Source organism: Rhinopithecus bieti, unplaced genomic scaffold, assembly GCF_001698545.2.
Source record: "Rhinopithecus bieti isolate Rb0 unplaced genomic scaffold, ASM169854v2 scaffold_68671, whole genome shotgun sequence".
Lineage (NCBI taxonomy): Eukaryota > Metazoa > Chordata > Mammalia > Primates > Cercopithecidae > Rhinopithecus > Rhinopithecus bieti.
This window is the reverse complement of record NW_016827678.1, coordinates 111,646-134,439: the sequence shown is the minus strand read 5'-3', so window position 1 is coordinate 134,439 and position 22,794 is coordinate 111,646. Positions and strand designations below refer to the sequence as shown.

General features: G+C 34.7%; 1 protein-coding gene across 1 annotated transcript in view; it reads left to right on the top strand.

The window, feature by feature from the left end:
* ADAMTS3 (ADAM metallopeptidase with thrombospondin type 1 motif 3) overlaps positions 1-22,794 on the top strand; it is a 304,823-nt gene that overhangs the window by 219,854 nt on the left and 62,175 nt on the right. The gene's annotated exons all lie outside the window — the stretch shown is intronic.

Below are 22,794 nucleotides of genomic sequence, written 5' to 3'. Positions count from 1 at the left end.
CATGGTGTATATGTGCCACATTTTCTTAATCCAGTCTGTCACAGATGGACTAAAGTATATAAATGATATTCTACAAAGAAAATTTTCAGTAACAGTCATTTTGAAATGATATTCCAAAAAGAAAATGGCAATGTCACTACTGATAATAAGGGCTACTTTGACATTGTATTCTTTCATAGTATCTAAATGAAGAGTTTAAATTTCCCATAATACTATGTTATAAAACTTAATATAGTCCCTTTGTTTGAACAGAGGAAACAAATGACTAGTCACCTAGCAGAGTCCTTAGGAAGACTGTCTACCACACATGTAGAATTCCCTGATTTTGCTTTAAGGGCTGTGTAAAGCAAAGGCTCTTATGACCAGTTGATTTCTCATTGCTTCTGGAAGTACTGTGTTCCTTCTATTTAAATATTATATTTGTCATAGTCTGGAATAGAGACTTAAATAAGGCACCTACCCTCCCTGCAAGGAACTTACAATCTAGTGGAAGGACAAAGTCTGTCCAGTTACATTGATAATTTTAAAATATGATTCAATAATCAGGAAATCAGGGGCCTGGGTGACTGACAAGATTATGATAATAACACTTGAGACTTCCAAATTAAAAAAAGAATAGTAGGGAAGAGAGGAGATAGCTTCTATAATTTTGGACATTCTACAATTGCAGTTCCAGTTACGTATGCATGCAGAATTTCTAACAACACTGGAAATATGAGTCTGAAGCTCAGGAGAAATTTTAAAATTAATGTGATAAATTTTAAAATTTTACTAATAATTGTAATTTATGTAGACTTAATTATAGGAGGTTTTACAGCTTCCCATGATAAATTATAGCAAGCATGAGGTGATTGTTAGAGTCATATGGGACTAACACCTGACCAGGGATGAACTGACTAGGATAGAAATACAGAAGGAAAGGGCATTGTGTTTTGTGCAGTGATCATGGGTCCCAAGATTACATTTGAAGGATTGGAATGGTGGCCCAAAGGAGCATGCTCATGAAGGAAAGAATAGGGATATGTGGATGTATCAAGACCCAAACTATTCATTGGAATTTTAGTGTGATAGTGCTACTTTACAAATCTCCATAAATACAAAAACAGAAATAAAATCTTCTTAAGCCCTAAAGAAAATAAATATTTACTGTAAAGATCTTGTTGCCAGAAGACCCTAGCTCTCTCACTGATAAACCAAACACCTGTCTTTCTTGTTTAAGAATTTGATATTATTGCCGTCATAACAATCTGTCAATAAGACACTTATGCTTATCTTCTTCCATGTTTTGTGAGACATATTATGAGGATGTGTGTTTATGTTATTACCTGTTTTATAAAAATAATTGGTAATACATTATCTCATTTATTTCACATAACACTTTGTGAGATAATATAATTTTCATTGTGACAGATGAAGCACCAGCTTGGGAAATGGAACAATAAGGGGAATGGAAGGTTAAAAAATATATAATTTCCACTCTTTGTTTAATAGCTTACCTAGAAACATAAACACATAAAACATCTTAAAAGAGGGTTGCTGTGGTTGAAGACAGCCAGATTCTGCTCATCCCAATAACCCTAAAAGAGTTCCTGAGAATGCCAAGAGCACTGTAGAGCAGTTTCAGAACCACTGGTTACTTGTAGCATATACAAATATTCAACATGCACATATCAAAATTTTAATCTGGGATAAGTCACATATACTAAATAAGGAAAAATAGGGAGGAATTAAAAAATATTTTGTTGCAGCAAATATAGAACATGCATGTTTCATACCGAGAGAAAATAGAGATATTTATTAGTATAAATATTTAAGATACATTTTGAAAGAATAATTTAAATGGAAAGTGTTATAGGTATTAAATATTAATATTTAAAACGACAAAAGAAAATACCTTAGGTATGAAAGTCAATGCCAAGAAGCAAAATACGTTGCAGTACTTTTTCATATTTGGGTTATGTATGTGCATGTGTTTCCATAACACAGAAATCACTGGCAGTCTTCTCTTTGGTAATATATGTTCATTTATGTAAAATTGTAAATTTCAACAAAAACCATTTATTACTTAGTCTCTTGTGAAAAGTGTCTTTACTAAAATGAAGAAAATGAAAACAAATAAGTTTACTTGTACTTACTATTTTGCTCTGTCAAGCAGCAGTCAGAAAATTAGGAGAACAAAATCACTAAAAGAAATTTTTTTGGACCTTTGGTTAATTATTGTAGAATATTATGAGACCGTAGGCATTGAGGTCAAGAATTTGTGTCCTTTTCAATAGGCTGTGACATTGTTCGATTTAAGCTTCATCGTGACTACACTGTCCCTGTCAGGTCACAGTCCAGGGATAGGAAATCCAAGGAAAAACCTACTATGGTGTAAAAGGCATTGTTCTAGATTGTTGCACACAGTTGGACTATTTGTGGGTAAACACAAGTTAATGGTATCAAAGCAGTCTGAGTGATTACACAACTATATGGCCTTATCCCAGTGAAAAAATAATTGGTAAAATGATGACTTTTAAAATGTCATCATCCAACATCAGCAACCTGGTAAGATCAGCAAACCACAATTGCCTTTGCCATATGGAGAGCTGGATAATGGTATTCTGCACTCTTCTGCCTTCCTCTTATTTGAATAATTATCCCTAATGTTTTATAATGGAAAGTGTACATTACTTATATACAAATTAATTCTAATGCTGATAATACTTAATGTTAGAGTATAATTTATTAATTTTGCCAGTTTCTTAAAAATAAAATATTAGTTTATTTAAAACCATGCTGTTAACTCAGTGATGAGTTTAATACATTAAATGGTAATAAGTATTCAGATTGATGTAATTACTAATAATTAGTGTGTATTCATTCAATAAACATTTTACGTACTTGATTGACAGGATGCATTTCTTTAGCGTTACCATAATATCCTCAAAAATGTTATTAAACCAAACAAGGTGTTAGGGTTTCTAGCACCTTCATATTCAAATGGAGTCCAGAGTCTAGGGGGAAAATTTAATTGTGTTCTTTCACTGAAATATTTAGCTATATCTATTTCATGGCCTTTTCCCCATACTGCATTTTCACTATAAGAATTTCCTTAATTTTACATGCCCATGGTTCTAAATGTTATTAAAATATTAACTCATATACTTTCATTAATTAATAAAAATTAAAAAACACCATAGTCTGAATTACTGTACACTATATCTTGAGGAACTCAAGAATAATTTACTACCTTTAGTTCATTATTTGTACAATAATACCTTGAGGTCCAGGATAGGTCTCATGGGTGGTGTCTCCATTTTATAGAAATGCAGAAGCAAGCAAATCAAGGACATTTTGCAAGGCTCATGTTATGGTCAATAGTTTGTTTAGTTGCTTATTTAGGAAGCTACTTGTCTAATTGTAAAATTAATTTTGTTGAATGTTGCGTCTTGTATTTTATGCCACAGATTCTTAGAAGATCTTGTTCTCTCACTTAAAACAATCTGAATGTTCTGAGTTTTATCTAGTCACTATCTACTTTTAAATTACAGATTATTTGTTCCTCTCTAGTCTCTTCAGCTTTTTCTCAGGATTTTCTTTGTTTTGTTTCTGTTTTCTTTTCTCTGTCTTTGTGTTTGTTTCTTTTGGAAGACCTCATACCTCTCTGCCTTTCACTCAGCCTAGGTAAGTTTATCACTTTATAATCTTTCTCCCATGCTTTAGTAATGCACATTAGTCTTTAAAATTGTTGAATTCAACTGACCCTGAGTTTATATTATAAGAGATTTAGATGTCTCCTATCCAAGTCTGAGGTAGCTCTGTTAAATTAAAAGTTTACCTGGTGAAGAATCATTTTACATACATGATAATTCCTAACAAATACGAAAAGTCATTGCTTTAGCTACTTTCCTTCTTTGATTATGTAATGTTTACATAATGTTGCTACATTGCAAGGAATAAGAGAAATGAAATCTAAATGGCAGATAAAAGATTTATAATGTTTTTGAAGGATAAGAATATATATAGTTTATTGTTTATAGTATTTAATTCTATCGTCCAAGGTAATTCAGATCACACAGAATAAAGCCATCATATTTTTAAAACAAGCAGATCAACGAAAAATGAATAGTTCATACGATAGTAAAGAGCAGTATATTATAAATGCACAACCCAAACTAGCTGTTTCGGGACCTCCAGGAATGCTTCTTGAAATTCAGTCTTCAGGCTCAGTGTAGTAAAAAGTTTTGGTGCAGACCCTAAGAATTAGGCGATTCTTATATGTACAAAAGTGTAGTAGGCAAAGTTTCTTTTTTTTTCTTAAGGATAGCTGGAATGACAGCTGATTTTATTTAAAGATCTATAAAGTACACTAAAGCAGTGTCCAGCATACATAAATATAAAAGTAGTTTATATCATGTCAAGAGTATGGAGGGGAGGCCTTTCAAAGAATGATCTCATAGGCATCTTTGGCAAAAAGCTGGCACTTATCCTATGTACTCCAGTGAGGCTTGCATTAGCCAGGCATTCCACCCCCTAGGAAGTAAATTTTGTGGATTGATTTAGAGTGGTTTTATTATCAAATCACTGTTTTGGGAGATGAGAAGGCAGTGTTTGTGGGAGGCTGTTAGCCATCCTTGCATAAATCATTTCTCGTTAATTTAGATTGCTACATAATGTCTTTCTGGAATTGTTTTGGATGTTCAACAAAGTCATATTTCTATTCTCATGTATCAAAGTCATTGTCATATGATAGAATAGATTCATATTTAAATCTTTTTTGTGTTTTTTTGGTAACTTTTTCTTGATCTATAGTATTTCTACAGTAAAATTTCACAAATCATAAGTTTTTAACTCACTGAAAATTTATAGATGTAACCATCATGCATATTGACTTAAATTTTTCCAGCATCCACAAAGCAGACAATGTACCGTCTACCCTACCAAAGGTAATTACTATTCTGAGTTCTATCAACATAATGTTGTTTGGCCTTTTCGTGAAATGTATTTATATTTATATATACACACACATACACACATATGTATATGTAAATAATAGAAATTGAATCTTAGAGTATTTACTCAGTTTTATCTGGCTGCTCTTACTTAGCATTATATCTATGAGGCCTTCCCATGTTGTTGCATGTAGTAGTAATTTGTTCTTTTTTTATTTCTTTGTGCTAGTCAGTTGCCTTAAATTACTATAATGTATCTTATTGTAATAAGTAATTTACTATAATCTCTTTTTCAGCTTTTGCTATTATAAATAGTTACAAATATTTTTGTACATGTATTATGGTGAGTGTACATAAGCATTCATTTCTCTTCATTTTTGCGTAGGAGTAGAATTGTTTTGTCACAGGGTATTCACATATTCAACTTTCATTGCCAATATGCCAAATGGTTTTAAAAAGGAGCATCTCCATACACACTACCACCTGCAGTGTATGAAAATTTCAGGTGATCCAAATATCATTCAATGCTTGATATTTTCTTCCAGCCCTTGTAGTGGATATGTTTAATCTGGCTTTCTTTTTTTTCTCTGATGTTTAACAATGTTGAGAACCTTTGTATATACCTATTGACTATTAGAAGGTTATTTTTGTTAAGTACATATCTAAGAACATTTTTAAAAATTGAGATGTCTGTCTTGTTCTTATCATTTGGTAGGAGTACTTTATATATTTTAGATATTAATATTTTCTCTAATATGTATTACGAATATTTTTTCCAGCTCAGTAGCTCAGTAATGTTTGGCTTTAAATAATATTTATAGTTTTCAGTGTAGAGGTCTAGCATATATTTGTAAATTTATAGACATTAGAAACTATTTTATAGTCTTTTAAATAATGTTTTGATGGTAATATAAAAAATTGTTTATATTGGCTTTGTATTCAGTGACTTGCTTAATTCATTTATTAATTATAGGAATTAATCTGTAGATTGTTGTAGAATTTCGATCCTAACAATTATCTGGAAATAGTAACATTTATTTCTTCCTTACAAATCAGAGTTCATATTTATTTTATTTTATTGCCTTGTTGAGTTTTGTTTTGTTTTTCCACTTTGTACATGTCTATGGAAGACTGTGAAAGCACAATGAGTATTGATTTAGGGGTTACAAAAACATTATAGCAACTAGGTGAACTCACAAACACAGAATCCATACATAATGAAAAATTGCTGGTGTTAATATTTATGTAAATGAGACAGAATATAATATCATGTAAGGGTGTGTGCCTCTGTGTATATTATGGTAAGGTATAGTTTATTCAACTATATTCCTACTTTTAGATGTGTGAATTACCTCCAGTTTTTTTTTAATTATCACTTCCAATACTGTTAGAAACTTTAGCAACAGCTAGTTGTTTTCTTTTTTCATTCTTCCACGTTTTGCATATTGACACATTATGATCCATTTATAAATTTATTTTCTCTAAAACTAAACCATTTACCTGCAGATTTGTTCACTCATTTATTTGTTTAACAGATATTTATTGATCGTTGCTGTGTTCCCAGTTCATTCGGCAACTTAACATGTTTTCCCTTTTTGTTTTAATGGACTCAATAGTTAATTGCCAGAGTTTTTTAATCACAGAAGTATTTTGCAGTCAAAATCATTTATATATGTCCCTCTGTCTGCAGCATCATGGAGTGTCCATGGTAGATAGGTTGAAGACATTCTAATTTCCACAAATCATAAGCCTATTATGAGTATAGCTGTACTATAATGAATATCATGGAGAGCATACCTAGCTTTCAGCCTTGTTGTTTATCTTTAATCGTTTGTGCTATTGTAACAAAATAAGACAGATGGAGTAATTTATAAAGAAGAGAAATTTATTTCTCACAGTTCTAGTGGCTGGGAAAAGTATAAGACCAAGCAACCAACACTGCTGTCTGCTGAAGGCCACTTTCAACTTCCAAGATGGTGCCTTGTTGCTGCATCCTCGCATGAGGGATGGATGAAGCCTAAGAGGGGATGAATACTGTGACATCACATGGCAGAGAGCAAACCAACTTCTACAAGTCGTTTCTGTAGGAACCCTAATCCATTAAGACTTAATCACCTCTTAATACCATCACAATGAGTATTAAGTTTCAATATGAGTTTTGGAGGGGACACCACTATTCAGACCATAGCATTGTGATAAGAAGTTACATGCTGTTGTGATTTATATTGCAACTTTTCTTTGCTCAATCAAGAATTTACCCTGATGTCCATTGAACAAGAGGAAAAATGTAGTACATGAATTTATTTTGAGCACCCTCCACGTCCACATTTTTTTGTTCTTTTTTTTTTTTTTTTTTTTTTTTTTTTTTTTTTTGAGGTTTTGGCTTAACAGACTCATAGAAAGTACTTTGGAACTGCTGAGTATATGAATTATATTTAGAGGAAGTGATGTAAGCTGGTCCCTTGGTGCAAGGAAGAATCTGAACAGTTCCTTAAAATATTTTTTTTTAGTTATTGTTCAGGTAAACAACTTTCTAGACTGATGAAATAGGTAAAATTGCAAAAAAAAAAAAAATGAGTAGACTATAATGAAAATAACTAGATTAAACTACTCTAGAGAAAAAAATAAAACTAGGATACAATAGGAGATATATAGCTTAGTTAGTTAAACGTTTTACCAATGCTAAAAGGTTGAAATTTAATGTAAAAAGGAAGGAAATTTGCAAAACCAAAAGCTCTTGGCGTAAGATTTAAAGAAGATAATTTAAGTGGCAGAATGTAAGATAGGTGTAGAAGACAGAATATGAGGAAGGAGAAGACACAGTCCAATGTCTGGAACCTGAAATATGAGACTGGATATAGAAATGCAGATAGCATGGCAAATATAAGATTGTTGTGTATGAAGAATTGTCAGAAGTTGGCAATGACCTGATGAGACAAGCAAAGTAAAAACAACTTCAGAGTTTTGATTGCCTGGAAATGTTATACAAGAAGACTGTTGAAGGATATATTATGTTGCAATAAGCTAATGACTTGAGAATAACAATGAGAAGACACTGGAATGTCAATGTTGAAATGTCCTGTAACTCAGGATGTGTAATTTAGGATCAAAAATGCATTAAAACTCTGTTATTGAATGATTTGCCCAAGGGACTACTTGTAAAAAGCAAAGGGCCTTAAAATGATGCTCAGCCAGTGGTGAGAACAGGATCTTTCAAAGGACCACCTAAAGAGACATCTGGAAAACTCAGAGTGGAGTGGAATGAAAAGTAGGGTTAAAAACTGAATCAGTAAAGAGAATGTGTGATAATTCACTCTGTTGAAGAAAAGGATTAAAAATGGAGGGAGTGTTCTAGAAAGAAGGGAAAAAAATTCTTGATTTGACTCAAGTCAATATCTGTAAGGAGCAGCTATACTGACTGAAGCTTAGAATGGAGAGGGCTTGAGAGGGATATCAACAGGTTGGGGGGATGACACTTCTTATTAAACTGGAAACCAGATGAAAGTAACTGTGCTTCTATGAATATTTTATCTAAAGAAACACTTGGACTAAGGCAAATAGTTAATACGTTACTTGGAAGCACCTGATACATAGTAGGTGCTCAATAAATGTTTGTCCAGTGAATCAGTGAACTCTTATCCCTATCTTGTCCACATCCTATGCCTTTGGTACACTTTCTGAATACTAAAAGTATATGAATAGGTGATTTTGTGAAACAATTACAGGGAACAGTAAGCTAGAGGCCAGATTGGAAGCAGTTCCTGAGGGATATAGGAGAAAAAAATGAGGTATTAGAGGTAGGAGAGATTCTGTAGGTCATTGAATAGCCTAACTTTCTTGTTACATTGATGTGAATTTGAGTCCCAGTTTTGTTAAATAACTTACCATATACATGCCAAGGTTCAGTTTTAGGAAACTGAAACCACATTAGCCATTTTAAGCATAAAAGAATTCAATAAAAAGAATTAAGTGTACATTAAATCTTTACAAGGATTGAAAACACAGCCTCTAGGCTTGGGGTTCAGGACTAGTTCCCAGAATGATACAGAAGATGGCCCACCCTGGTGGTAGCTGCTATTTCTGCTAAAATCCGGAAATGGGAGGTTGAGATAGCTGCTGCTGGACTTACTGACTCCAACTTGCCACCGCTGATGTTATTCGAGGATAACAAACAGCTACGACTGCAACTGTACCTTCCTTTCAGCATCCACACAGCTAGCAACTAGATGTAGGACCCTGCTACAGAAAGCCACTGTTTTTACAGTGTCTCCATAACCATATTTGCCATTCTGAGTTCCAGATCTCATATGAGTTCATCCAGTTGGTTTAACCAGAGTCTCATATGGAGTTCTAACTACAAGTACATTGGGAATTATAGTTCCAACTTCTTCAGGAGTGCACCCCGCAAGGAGGTTGGAGTGAATGATGACTCCCAAGTAACCATATTCACCATTTCAGCTTCTGAAACTAAGATCATCACTGTAACAAGGACATGGAAGCCCTATTGCTACAATTTATTTGTTATCATTGAATACAAGTACACAAAAAGAAATTATGTGGATTCAGCTCTGCCTTCTAGAAATCACATTTTGAGACTGAAAGTCCCATAAATAGAATGACCACTTAATTTATTGTTCAAACTAGGACACATGTGAGAATGAACGAAAACATTCCTAATATTGATGCCAGGATAATAAGCATGGTACAGAATCGCCCCAGGAAATCTGGCCTGAAACCTGTTTATAAAATATTTAAGATTCTTCATGATCTTGCTTCAACCTCTTAGTAACCACGTTTCCCAACGTAAATATTCACTTAGTTTAGCTTCATCCTCTTTGAAGTTCTTTTCCCCCAACATATCAGTACTTTTCAGGGTTTCTGCATGCATTATGCCCATTGTCTGGAAGGACCCACCCTATTTCTCCATGTCTAATATCTGTGCATCTTTTAAAATCCAGTTCAGATGTCACTTCCTCTGTTGACACATTCTCAGGTTCTTCCAGGTAGAGTAAACTGATTCTTCCTCAGTTACACAAATATCTTGCATGAAAATATCTGTTTGCATATCCTTCTTTCTTATTAAGCTGTGACCTACTTGATGACCGGATTTCAGCTTATTCACATTGTTTGTAGAAGCCAGATTAAGTTCTGTGCTGAAAAGGTGTTCAAGAAATGTTTTGAAATAGATGGATGGAAGGAGAGAGGGAGGAAAGAAAGGTGAGGGGACGTCCTTCCAGGAAGGAGGTTCTAACATCTTATATGTGAAGATTTTCCTTGTATTACCAGTTTGTTAGATCTTTAAAACTACTGAATGAATTGAGATGTGGAATCACAATCTTTCTTAGAAATAAACTTGCTACCTGTAGACTGGATTTTCCCTTTTGGTATTTGAAGAAAATATCTGTATGCATTGATTTTGATGGTAGTCAGTGGTAAAGTGTTTTCACTACATCCGGGATAATCTTTCAAATATGTCATTCCTCAATTTGAATCGAATATATAAATGTTTAGGTTTCTTGGACTAAAAACGCATAAAGAATCTTTAAAATCTAGGAAGATGAAATTAGATATAACAGAACTTACTATAGCAAGAATCACCATTGTGCCACTTTCCTTAACTTATCACAAGATGATTTTTTTTTGGGGGGGGGGGGGGAGCTGTTTCATATTGCTTGTTGTTGCCCTTGTTGATTTTGAGAAATGGCCAACAACGAACCCTAATTTATAAAATTTATTTCTTGCCTTTACCTCTGTAACATGGCTTACTGAAGTTCACCCCAATTTTCTGTCATCTAAACATGATTTTTAAAACCCTAGCTTGTAATTTTCTGAAAAACAGAGCAAAACATATTCAGTGAATATTTCAAACATCGTGTTCTTTGAACTGTAAGGTGATATCCATGTTTGCTAAGGTTTTAGTTTTTTGAACTCCCTCCATGTTTGTGCTTAGTTAGCAAGCACTTTTTTTTTCTTTGCTACTCTTGGAAGACGGTTTCTTCCCGTAAACACATTTACAGTACCTTTTGGCTCATATAGCTTTTAATGAACAAAGAAGTTCACATTCTTTTATGAAAAAGGTGATTTTTTTTTTGGAAATTTCCTAAATGCTACTCAACTTTAGTTGCACTTTCTTCCATATGATACTGTGTGCTGCAAGGACATACTAAAGGAGATTTAATGTGTCATAAAAGTACCTTTTTAATTAAAGGGACATTTTCAGGGTTCTCACTGTAGATTTCACTACTGCCTAACTTCAAGTCCAAGTAAATGTGTATAGAAAATCATTTAGGGAAAGCTAAATGGCTGCTGAAATTTTTAAGGCATGTTACAGAGTAACATGCCTGTAAATCCAAGCTTCTAAGCTACCATATGTTCTCAGCAAAACCAAATTTAGTGAACTGCTGCTCCTCATCAAGATAGAATAACAGAGACTGCATTTACGCTCTTGCTTTAAACAACCGGAAATGGACAAAGTGTCTGAAACAACAGTCTGCAAGACATTGGCTATCAGGCAGTGAATGACAGTGATCCTGAGAGATGAGAAACATATGAGGTGAGCCTCAGGATTGCCGCAGCGTATTGTCTTGAGGGTTTCCAGATGAATCCCAGGGAAGGGGAACCCAGGTGGAGCCTGACAAATTCCCAGAGTTGACAAGCCAGAGCTGAGAGCCTGTAGAGATGAAGGTGGCCAGAGTTCACAGAACTGAGAATGGGAGAAGAGCCATACAGAGACGACTCTAAAGATCTGTAGAGGTCCCCCTCTGGTATTCGGCTGAGTTCAGATCATCACATATATTTGTGAGGAAATTACATGAAGCTTGAAAAAGAGCCGCCTAAAAAAAATCAGAGGTAACAGTGCCTGGTGCTTATATGGGGCTGGGAATAGTGCGTTTCCACAAACCAGCCTGCAATATCTCATGATTCACATCACAGTGGAGAGTAGACAGAGGGGTCTGGCCTCAGTGGTGGTCAGTCATTAGCTGTAGATCGGCACTGCTCTGACCCCACCTAATAAATCTTACAGGCAAGACCTGAAAGGAACAAACTTGTCAAGTAACTTAACTGCATCCAAGAACAAAGCTCAAGAATATTTATAGGAATACAACTATATCCAGCAGCCAAAAGGGTAAAATTCACAATGTCAGACCTCCCATCTAAACTCACTGACTATGCAGAGAAACAAGAAAATGCAACCAATAGTAATAAGAAAAATAAATCTGTCTAAACCAACACAGAACTGACAAAAAATGTTAGAATTAGCAAACACAAATATTAAAGCAATCATCACATCTATAGTTTATACATCTTAGAAAACATGGAAGATATAAAAATACCCATTATTTTCCATCCATATGGTCGATATGATTTCAGAGAATACATTATAGGCACACATTTATGTAGTAAAATGAGGTAACAATGTTTCTCTCTTCTGGCATATTTTATTCCTTAGACTAAGAATAATTTTATATTGGCAAATAAGTGTCTTTAGCGGAAATCACTTTAGGAATGGCTCAACAATTTTATTTGAATGCAAAAAAAGGTTTGTTATTGAATTTAACTTGAATAATATTATTTGTGGACTAGCAATTATAGTATTCCATTAATAATATTAGATAGCAAATGCTGTCTGTCATAGATCTGTCTTCAATCTGCAATAATTACTGTGGCTTAAATACGTTAACTGTGTATGATATAAAAACTGACCAATCCGAATGTGAGTTAAAACTGTTTGATCAGTATTATTCAAATAAGCAAAAACACTTTAGATTTTTTAAAATGTAGAATAACTGCTTCTTCAATAATTTGATGTGATAATAACATACATTTTAATTCCATATGTTTGGAACTCTGCTTTAGTAAAATTTTATTGCAAGTAGCATACATATGTTAATAAAATTGTATTGCATCATAACAAAGAGATATGAAGTAAATTTTTAATCAGGATAAAATTCTGATCTCTACTGTGGTTACGTAATGCTTAAAAATGTCTAAGTGTTACCTTTTAGACAAGGGAGGTTGTTTATAAAATCTGAAAAAAAAATAGGTAACATTTCATTTTTTTAGAGAAGAGATTTAAGGTGTTCTTGGAAAATTGTATATAATTGCCAATGTCTTCAGACTTTATGGACACTGTGGTCTTTAAATGGGAGAATGGGAAGATTATCTCTTATTGTGATAAGTTACTAGACTTTTATATTCTTATGAAGTATTTTATATCATAATATAGATTCTTTTAGTGTAGCACTTTTTTCCATGTAAAAATGTTTTAATGATGGTTGTATCCTTGATGAAGGATTTAGCATCAAATAAATTATAAGTGTGATCAATCATGTATGATCAAAACAGCCAGAGCAGTAATAACCATCTTTAATAATTTAGTGAAATTATGGCCTAATTATTAATTATGGAAATTTAGCCAGAAAGAACATGTTAGTGATCAGCTAGCACAGCTTATTTATTTCAGGAAATTGAAGCTCAGATAAGTTTAGCATCTTTCTCAAAATCATAGAGCTGCATCATAGTAGAGCTGGAACTAGAACTCAATTCGCCTTTTATCATTTTCTGTTCCCTTACTGTGCAATAAATCACCCTTAATTTAGTAGCTTAAAACAATGCCTATTTATTAGCTCACAGTTCTATAGGTCAGAAGTCTAAGGTGGCTGGACTGGTTCTATGCTTGATTTATCACAAGGCCAAAATCAAGGTGTGGGCCACATTGAAGTCCTATCTGAAGGATCTGGGAAATAGTCCATTTCGAGGCTCATTCAGGTTGTTGGCAGAATTCAAGTTCTTGTTTTTGCAAGCTGAGATCCTCATTTCCTTGCTGGCCATTGGTTATGGTTCACTGTCAGCAACCAGATACTTCTCTCTTGTCCAGAAACAGAATCCCTCCATCTCCAGAGCCAGCAACAGTACATCAAATCTTCCTCCTGCTTCATTATTTCTGACTTTCCCTTCTGCCACCAGCCAGGGAAATATCTCTGCTTTTAATGTCTCATGAGGTGAGATCAGGCCCACTTGGATAATGTTTCTATCTTATGGTCAATTGTACCATATAACATAACATAATCATGGAAATGATACCTCATCAAAGGCACAGGTTCTCGGGACTAGGGCAGGGCATCTTAGTGGGGCCATTTTAGAAAGTCAGCTTGCTGCATTCCTGAGCCTATTATGATTTTCTTTGTATTATATCATACAATCTCTTTATTAAAAATCTGTAACATCAATATGAATATGCTCATAAAACGTTTACATATATCTCAGTCAATTATAACTTTGATATTTGTGTGGCTTACTCCATCACTTTGCAAGATCTGCGCACATTTGCTGCCTTCTTTTGAGAACCTTATCTAAAATTTTGCCTCCTTCACCTTGTCCCTCTTGCTCCTTTACCCCTGTTTTAGTCTTCTTACCCTGTTTGATAGTTCTTTTCACTGGGATATAAGTTCTATGAGGATAATCTACATGTTTATCTCGTCCATTGCTGGATTCGCAGTGCTTAGAGCAGTGCAACATAAAGTGGCATCCAGGGCCTTTAAATATTTATCTGACAGAATAAATGGCAAGTATTAATATTAATAGTTTGGCTATAATGACTTGTTTACATTTTTATTAATCATTCCATATTGGAGTGATTTAGAATGCGAATATCGAGTTTCTGGAGAAGTTTGAGGTGAAGAGGTTTTCCATCCTTAATAAAGTTGCATTTAGGTGGCAAGTGATGGAAGTAACATGAACTTTGAAATTAGCAGCTGTGAAAAGGAATCTCACCTCTCTTCTACACAGTTGAGCTTATTTAGAAAACCTTAATTTCTAGCAGTTTAAGATTACTAGAATGTAATCTGGTAATTGGGTGTGGTGACCTCTTCTTCTACTCTTCTATTACCTCCTTGATTTAGTAGAGCTGAACTACAAAAGCCATAAATAAGAAAGTATATAAAATTTAGTCAAGGGGAAGAGAAATGTTAATAAAAATGCTATTAGATGTTTAGAGCAGTAAAATGTGAAAATTAAAAACTGTGCTGACTCCCAAAATTAGTTATGATTTAGCTGAATAAGAATAAAAGAAATAAACTAAGAAATCACTAGTAACAACATTATTCATTTAAAATAGAACCGAGAGAATAAAATAAACAAATTGGGAAATAAAACAGAATATGTAGTCTTTTTCAGAACACTGTGGAACCTAAGAATAGTTGACTACTGAAGAAGAATGAGAAGGAAAATGAGGACTATCAAAGACTGTAGCAGAGAAAGGGTATAAATGGACTTGTTTATCAGGCTGCTCTTAGTTTCACCTGTCAGAAACTTACATCAAACTGTCTTAAGCAAAAGGGGAAAAAAAAAAAGCAGTAAAATAAGAAAATGAAGTGGTGGTAGTTTATTGGTTTGTGAAACTGAAAAGACCAAGTTTTCAAAAATTAATGGGTGCATTCCCAGGCTCATACTCATTATTGGAGTACAGTCTATTCGCTATTAGTAGTCTCCACTTTCCTCTTCTAGCATTAAACTTAGACCAACAACTATTCTCATGCTAGCCGTAAACACCTACATTGTTATATTCTGCCAGTTTTCAACTTAGTGATGAGAACTTTTCTTTCCTAGTAGCTCCAAATTAAAAAGTCCTAGTTCACAATTTCATTAGCATAATTTAGGCCATTTGAATATCTTTTAACCAAGTACTGGAGTCACGGAAATGGCATATGTTACTTGCCCATGCCGGGTGAAATGTCCACTGCTAGAGCTGAAGACAGAAGTGTAGAGGAGAAAAGTGAGATGAAGAGGGTGTAAGTTCATGTAACTGCATGTACTGCCTGGAGAAAGATAGTTTCCCCACACATAGAGTCGCTGGATTTTGCAAATAAAACTATAGAATTCTCATTTGAATTTGCATCTCAGATATAACAATGAGTAGGTTTTTAGTATTAAGTATGTCTTATGCAATATCTGTGAGATATCTATAGTAAAAATACTGTTGTTTATCTTAGATTTTAATTTAACAAAGAATATTGTATTTTATCTGACAACCTTGCCCACACCCAAATGTTTCAGCAATAAACCACTGAAATCAAATTAAATGGTTGCAATGGGACTGAATGAGTGACAATTATGAGAATCCACTACTATGGAAATGAAGGACTGTATCTTTCAAAACATATTGAGGCCAAGAGAATGCAGAAGTTGTCTCTAGACAAATAAATTATAATAGAAGAAAATAAACATGAAATGCATTAATGAAAACTAAGTGTAACAGATACCAGTGGAAGACTGTTACTAAGGGATGAGGGAAAAGGAAGATCTGAAAAAGATTTCAGCAAGGTGGGTAACCTGTACAATATTTGTTTCCTTCTCTTTTATTTCAAACCCCTGTGATTCAATTCTGGCCACTGAAACATGGAGTTAAATGTTACCAGAGGGTTTCCAGGAAAGGTTTTTACCTGTTCCTAAGAAAGTAATATAGGAAGACACAATCTGTTGGACATGACTTTGATGCTAGAATTCGTGTAGCCATTTTTAGGAGCTAATTTGAAGATCAAGTTTGTACACCAAGAATGGCAGGATATGGAAAGATGAAAAGAATTGAATCCTTGATGACCTATTGATGGATTAACCAGGAATCACCGTACCTCAAACTCTTGGTTACATGAACTAGTATGTTTACTTATTGCTGAAGACACTTTAAATTTTCTTGATTTGCAGTTAGAAACATTCTAGCTGACATATAAAAGATATTTATTGCAAATCAGAGTTCATATTTTGGATATTAAAGTGACTTTTAAAATTTCATTTGCTAATAATCACAAACCCAAAGCATTAAAACATTTTTTCCTTAAAAGGTAAGAAGTTTCCCATCTAAAAAATGTCATGTTATTCCATAAAGTAGTCAGTAAAAACAAAAGCAAACATGTGTATTTTAGAATTACAACTTTCGGGGAAAAGAAATAATGGAAACTAACATTCACTCAATGGTTATGTCTTTAAAAAAATAAAAGCAACAGTTACTTAGTGAAACTTTTGAATTGACATCATAAATTGGCCTGAATATAGTTGTTTGAACTGTCATTATGGAATTTCTCAGTTTGTGAAGGACAGAGCTCCGTTTCACTGAAACATGTTATATCTTGGTAGAACAGTGCCTCCACATATGTAGAGATGCTGTTCCTGTATCCTTTTAGGAAGTGATAACTTTAATTTAAATTTTTTTTTAAAAAGATGTCAATTAAAAATCACTATTAGATGATACAAACAGGTTAACACAATTATTTAAGTTAACTGCTCACTGCTTCTGATGTTGACAGCCGACATTTGTTGGAATTTACACTTATTTTTAGCTCTGATTATAGGATCTCCACCTACTCTTGGAAAATCCAGAATCCAGCCTGTAGTATTCCAGTTACTTCGTTTCATAACAGTATTCTGTTCACGAAGAAGGCAAGATTTTTACATAGAGCCTCATTCTGTATTAATTGTTTACTGTAAAACAATATGATGCTTTCTCATTTTCTGAAATGATGCACTACAAAGAATGCTACTATGGTACATTTTGGTAACATGAATCTTATTTTATTCTTCACTTATTCACATGAAAATTGGCTTGCATTCTCATAGGGAGTAAGAGTACTGAGAGAACCTAGTCAACAACATTAAAATTTGTTAGTGTCATGTATGTTAGGACTAGATTCAGTGGCATACAAGAGAAAACTCATTAGAAGGGTAACCTAAACATGATGGAAGTGTTACCTCTAATATGTAATGAAGCTTGTTTTTAGGTAATCCGGGGCTGATATGGTGAGTCTACAGTCACTGAAGAGTCACACTCCTTTAAAGTGTCAGACCCTCCTCTATTCAGCATGTCCCTTGATCCTAAGATCACCCCATAGAGCTGCAGACATCATGTCCACATTCTAGGAAGCAGAAGGGAATATTGAGTGATTGAATGGAGGGCCAAAGGAGTGTGCACCTGCTGGAATGAATTGTCTTCGTTTGAGGAGCCATAAGCATCAAGATATAAGCAATACTTCTGCTTAGATCTAATTGGCTTATACTTAGTCACATGTAACCCTTGGTCACAGGGAGATTGGAGTGACTTTTTGCTGGGTTTATTATTATTTCAAATAACATTAACATTCTGCTCCTTAGGGAAGAAAGAATGAATATTGGGTAGATGGTTTTATCACAGTATGCTTATAATTGTGTTCCAACCCTGAATGTATTTGTATTACATTCAGAACTTGTACCTTTCTAATTTTACCTTCATCTCCTGTCCTTTTTTAGACCATAGGAATTTTTTTTTTCTGGGGTGGGGAGCAATTTCACTAATCCTATACTTTGATTTCCTATAAATATGATTAAGCATATGAACATGTCATTCTCCTAAAAATGTTTCAAGCCTTAGTGTCCATAATCAGCAAAGAAAGTTATATTCTACTTTTTCTGTCTAGTAAGTTCAAAATTCTGATTTAACACTGATAATCCTATACTTAACACTAAAATGACAATTTTATTGTTACTTGATTGAACATCTATATTCCCCTCAAAAATTCATTCTGATAAAATAGGCCTTATAGTAAAATGATCACTTCTGCAAATTCATATACAGCAATTGGGAAACGAGGGAGTGCACAAAAGGATACAATTAAAATGTTTCCAAAATAGTAATTAATGTACATCAGTAATTTCTAAGGTAAACTTCAGAAACATACTTTTCCCAAAAGTTTTAAAAAAGAAAACTCACTCTAAGAACTAAGAGGGGATTGCCTTTGATATTTCTGAGAAGCTTAAAAAGCACTGTGAGCATCATCCTTTTGGAATGAAGCATGAGATTAATAACACTGCTCTGCCTCTTGCAGGGCCTTTTTTTTTTTTTCCTTTTGAATGCTCAGTTGAGAACACACCTGTTAGAAAGTTCTCTGTAACCTGGATTTTCCTTTTTTCTGCTAATTCTGTTGTCACATAAGTCACTCTCTGCTGCCCGACTCAGCTAGCACCATTTAAGCCACATGGCAAGTGGAGTTATTACTCAAATCCGTCTCCCTAAAGGCTCAGCGGTTAGGGTTTTTCAAAGATATTTTGGTAGGCAGGGGACTAAGGAATGGATGCTGCTGATTGTTTGGAGACACGATCATAGTGATATAGGAGTAAAGAAGAAATTATTTAGGTGGATAGTGAGGGTAGGGAAGTTCTTGGTAACATTTTTCTTTTAATGAAAAGTAGCCCCAAATCATTTTTTTTTCTAACAAAGAGCAGCCTGTAAAATCGAGCTGCAGACATAGAAAGGCAAGCTAGAAACTTGCTAGGTGAACGCTGGCAGTTGTGCCAATAGAAAAAGGGGGTACCTGGGGGCTAGGCATGTCCAACATGGCAGCTCCATCTTCCCTTCTCTTTGCCAGCCACATGTACAGTAAGGAGGAGAGAACATGGCACTGGCCAAGTGGAAAGCCCATTTGAATAGTAAGATTAGGGTGGGACGGCCAGCTTCCCCGAATGCTATGTAATTGTCACACCTGGTCCACCTAATCTGTGGGCCCTATGAAAACCAGACATTACTACCTCCAGCCTGTCTATAAAATCCAGTGTACTCTGCTGGGGGCTGGAAACCCCATTTGGGTGATCTCTCTCACAGGAGAGAGAGCTGTTCTGCTTTTTCTTTCTTTTGCCTATTAAACGTCTGTTCCTAAACCCACTTCTTGTGTGTGTCCACATACTGAATTTCCTTGGTGCAAGATGACAAACCTCGGGTCTTTACCCCAGACAACAATGCCGCTTCAATAGGTGTTGGAAAATGGTCATCATATGCTGAGTCCCTACAGTACCAGCTGAGTCATGAGTCATGCATTTGGGTGGGGTCAGTAGGTTGCCAGAATGCACAGGCTGAAAAATATCTCAAAAGATCAGTCTTAGGTTCCACAATAGTGGTGCTATCTACAGAAGTAATTGGGGCCAGGTGTGGTGGCTCACACCTGTAATCTCAGCAGTTTGGGAGGCTGAGGCAGGCAGATCGCTGAGGTCAGGAGTTTGAGACCAGCCTGACCAATGCGTGAAACCCTGTCTCTACTAAAAATACAAAAAAAAAAAAAAAATTAGTTGGGCATGGTGGTGTGTGCCTGTAATTCCAGCTACTTGGGAGGTTGAGGCACAAGAATCACTTGAACCAGGGAGGGAGAGGTTGCAGTGAGCCGATATCACACCACTGCACTCCAGCCTGGGTGACAGAACGAGACTCTGTCTAAAACAAAACAGAACAAAACAAAGAAGTAATTGGGGAAGTTTCCCATCTTGTGACCTCTGGAACAATAGCAGTTTATCATTTTGTTATGCCTGTATCTTAAAAGAATTCATACCTCATTCATAATCCTAACGTAGTGGCCTTTCATTAGTTTTACAAAGGCAGTTTAGTTGTGGGAAGGGCTATGGTCATCCTTGCTTTAAAGTTAACCTGCAAACTAAATTCCTCTCAGTTAGTTTGACCTATGCCCAGAAATAACCAAGAACAGCTTGGAGGTTAGAAGCAAGATGGAGTCAACTATGTCAGTTTCTATTATTGTCATAGCTTTGCCATAATTTTGCAGTTTTACTAAGACAAATTCATTATGAATGAAGATATTTCACAGCCTCAGAGCTGTCTGTAATTATAATGATGAGTATAAGTAAAAAGTGCCAGAAGCTATCCTACTGTCTTTCTTTGAAATATTTGATATTGTGCATTTTAGGAAACATGGAAAGAACACTGCCCAGCATGGAGGAAAGTAGGGACAAATTATTCTTGATTTTCAAAGGCTTCCTTCTTCTTTCCCAGGTTTCTTATGCAATAAAAAGAGAGATTCTGTTTCCTTACCAGAAAACTACCTATTTAAAGAGACTTGCAAAGGCCAAACCAAAGGTGTATTAAAGCAGAATGAACTGCCTTTCTGAAATAAGTATTCAGCCTACTTCATTCACACATCAGGCTTCATGATATAATAACATTGCTGTTATATTTCCATTGGACATTTTCTCTGAGCGTTCTGCCAAAAAGAGCCATTTTTAGAATTGAGAGCTCATGTCTGAATTCCCTATATTTGTACACTAGCTATCACAACCTTTCACATTCTCAAGTGTGTGAAAAAGACTTGAGGTTGAATAGTAAAGCTATTTGCAGGTGTAGTCGTCTCTCGACCTCAGTGAGGGTTTGCAGCTCTTGAAAACTTTTGAGGAAAGCTTTCTGTTTGATGTGGATGATGGTGAGAGTTATTTATGTATTGTGGAGCCAAAGTAATTCCTTGGTGAGGAGAATTTTCCCAGCTAATGAGCTAGCAGTTGGGCTTAGGTCAAAGTGAATTAAAGTAGAGCTTTTAAACCTGAGTAGTCACATTCAGAGCGTGTCCCCCTACTTGTAAGGGAGGGTGTTGGTGTTTCTGTATATTTTTTAAAGGTAGAAAGAGTGTGAGTAGGATCTGTACTTTCACTACTTCTAATCCTTTGTGGCTAGGGCTTGGTCATCAATCTTCCTGGCCAAGAGACACCTATTTTTTCCCCATCTTAATTTTATTAAAGCCACAAAGGCGGAAAGGAGAATACCTATTTATTAATGTTAGATGCTGACTCAAATGACTAACAAGCCCCAGTGCCGCAAGAAATAAACCATCACATAAAGCATGAGTCAGAGCTGGTTCTGTCAAACTTGTTTTTAGATATGTGGTTGTTTTAGACATCAAGGCAGTTTATAAAATAAAATCCTTTCCGAGTTTTATATACTTGAAATGGAGATTAATATATTTTTTGTTTTTATGTACCAGCAGTTTTGAATAATCTCTAATTTTAATCAAAATGATAGATTTTATTTTTTAATTCACTAAAACTTTTCTCTCAAAAAATACGGTCATCTGAAAACAGGTAACTGAGGTCATTAAAACCTGATGATGTCTCTCTCACTTTTTCTTTCCATGTATATAGGCATGTGTGTATGTATATGTGTGTGTATGTGTGTGTACGTGTGTGCGAAATGTTCATTTGGAAAGTAAAAAAATGTAAGTTTCTTGAACTGCATTAAATAAGAAATTATTTTTACTTTTAATTTTCTTTGAATATAAGTTATTTTCTGACTGACTTCTTACTTTGATATCTCAGATTTAGATAAATAGCAGCTGAAATGACTTGCCATCCAAATGATGGCTAGTACAAATGTGGAGCACTAAAGTTTTCCTGTGTATCCCTGCATACACACATATATGTATATTTTATTGGCATATGTATATAATATGTACCCTGTATATTATATACTATCTTATCTACACACACATACACACACACACACATATGTTTATAGTATATACCCTGTATATCCACTTCTTCACTAGCAGCATTCGCTAGAAAACCATACTCAGAAGAAATAAAGCAATACATGGTGACTGATAATCATATTACTAGATGCTGTTGTGTTGCCATGCTATAATTTGATTTTTAAATTAAGGTTACTGAAAGAGGAGCAATTTAAATTTATGTGACACAAATTCTATACTCCATGGTTATAGTAACTTAATCATTGTAAACATACTGGAGTTCTTTTTATTTGTAATGTCAATTTATTTAATAACTACATAGCCAGCCTGTATTCTACACCCCCACTGCCTTGGCTCTTTGCTGGGAGAAAAATTGAGCCACTTCTATCCTTACAGAATAGTCAGTCTGCCATGATGGCACCGCTCCCTGTATAATAATATGATTTTACCCTCAGTGTTGCTTTTCTATGTTGAATTTGTAGCAGGTCTGTCTGGTCATATGCATATGCATATTATTTAAGGAATAAACTGAAAAGTAGCATCTCGGTGATTATGAATGACGCTGATAGGCCCCTGAGAAGATTCTTTTTTTCTAAGAA